The following is a 2005-nucleotide window of genomic DNA, read 5'->3' on the forward strand; positions in this document are numbered from 1 at the left end:
CTTTTCGGTTAAATATGTATTTTTTTTCACATTCCCTCCCTCCCCCCCGACAAACGACAATTTGGCCCCCACCCATTACCAAACGCCCGAGCCCCGCCCACGGCTGAGCCGACCCAGGCCCAGGACGCTCCCCGCAGCCCTGGCTGCACCCTCAGCTGCCTGCCCCGGGTTTTCTGGAAGCGCCAGCGGGGACACGCGCGGAGCCGCTGGCGCATCCTGCCCCGTCCCGCCCCGCACCGCACAGTAACGGAAAACAAGATGGCGGCGGCGCGAGCCAGGGTGTCTCCTGCTGTTCTTTCAAACGCGCGAGGGGCCGGCCCCGCGCCTACCCAGCATGCCCCGCGCCTTTCTAACGAATTTCGGTTCGAGTTTGCAGTTTGGGCGCCATTTTCGAGTGTGGAAGCCGCCAAGCTGCAGGCAGCCGCCGGGATCTCCAGAGCCGCCGCTGCACGGAGCCGTGCCGCCGTCGCCTGCCACGCCCGCAGGTACCGACCCCGCTCGCTGATGTGGGAGCGGCTTGGTTCGCCCCGCCGCGGGCTCTGGGGTCTCTCGAACCGCCCCGGGGCAGGTGGTGCCGGGGACTCCGCGCGCTGCGAGCGGAGCCGGGAGCCCGCCGGCGGGAGGGAGCGGCTGTGGGGGGCCCTGGCGAGTGCGGAGGGGGCGGTGGGTTTGGCTTCTCCTCCTCCCCCCCGGCCGCCGCCCCGCCCGGGCCTCTCCCGCCGCGCCGCGCGGTTGGGCTACCCCCACCCCGTCCTCTACCCGTGCTAATCCGGGGGGCACAGACGGGCGTAGCGAGCGTGGGCTCCCCATGGTATCCTTATGGACCTGTGGGGACCAGTCTCTGGGAGAGGAGGGCAGAGCAGGGTAGCGGCGTATTTCGGAGCCGCGATGTCACGGTACATCCGCGACCAAACCGCAGCACCCGGGCCGAAGTTGCGCGGGTCGTGGGGGGACGGGCTCCCGCCGAGGTGCCCGTCGACGCTGCCGTCGGTTAAGGTGCCCGGGCTCCCGGGGCGGCTCCCGAGCGGGGGAGGAAGCCTGAGCCCGGCTCTCTGCTTCCCTCGCCGGCGCGGCGGGAGTCGCGCTTCGCAGCGGATCCGCGAACGATGCTTTTAACAAGCGCCTTTTATTTGGCTATTGGAGAGGGTCGAGGGGTTGGACTGAAACGTGTTGAGGGGATCGGGGAGTCTGGTAAGTGGTTCGTGCTTGGCAAGGTGATTTGAGAACGAGATAGGAGCGAGAGTCCAACGTGGAAAACGAGGATAAGTAGTGGTGTTGTTTTTGTTGGAACTCTTTTTTTGGTGACTTAACTCCTTTCTTTTTTTTCTTTTCATTTTTAAGCGCAAGTAGTCTCTCGCGCCCCACTCAAGTAGAAACGAATAAATTGGGGGGAGGGGATCCTCTGGATCCTTCAGAAGCTGTACATATCTGATACAGCTCTTGTGGAACATTTCATAACAGGGGCATGGACTCAAATTGTCTTAAAATGAATTCTCTTTTACTTCCCCTCCCCCATTGTCCCAAATGAAGGGCTCTCATGAGAGTACGGGTTGGGGGTAGGTCTGAAAACGTCAAATGATTGGCACCAATTGTAAGATGACTTTCTAACCACGTCAGTTTTTTTTTATCTTGTGCGAAGTAAACTTTCTCATGTCTGTTTTTCTCCAAGCTAACTTCACCACTTGCTGCGATGGAGCAATTTAGATTCTTTGGGGAGAATATTTCACTTCTTCAGTCGTCTTGCTTCTCAGCTCCTCTCTGATCAGTTGCTTTCTGTTCCTACTTTTTTTGGCAGCAGTTTGAAGTGCCAAGCAATGGTCTTTTTTTTTTTCCCCCCCCGGTTTGGTTTGTGCTTTTGGGGATTCCCCCCCAACCTTTTACATCATTCTTGTGCTTAACTAGCTTTTTTGGCCCTTTCTATTTAAAAAAAAAAAAAAAAAAAGTGACTGTAGGGGGAACTTTTTTACTTCTCGGGGGCAGTGTTTTATCAGTCTAATCTATTTTG

At 58.1% G+C, this 2005-nt stretch overlaps 1 protein-coding gene across 3 annotated transcripts in view; it reads left to right on the forward strand.

The window, feature by feature from the left end:
* Positions 1-371: 371 nt before the first annotated feature.
* Positions 372-2005, forward strand: part of SMC4 (structural maintenance of chromosomes 4) — an 87098-nt gene continuing 85464 nt past the window's right edge. For 2 of the 3 annotated variants that reach the window (XM_019503224.1, XM_019503226.1), the window contains exon 1: positions 372-485. The gene's annotated coding sequence lies outside the window, so the exon portion shown is untranslated. Of the gene's footprint in view, positions 486-1102; positions 1192-2005 lie in introns of those variants that run through there. The other variant, XM_019503225.1, reaches the window with a different exon arrangement.

Source organism: Gavialis gangeticus, unplaced genomic scaffold, assembly GCF_001723915.1.
Source record: "Gavialis gangeticus isolate Ggan-Ray unplaced genomic scaffold, GavGan_comp1, whole genome shotgun sequence".
NCBI classification, from domain to species: Eukaryota; Metazoa; Chordata; order Crocodylia; family Gavialidae; genus Gavialis; species Gavialis gangeticus.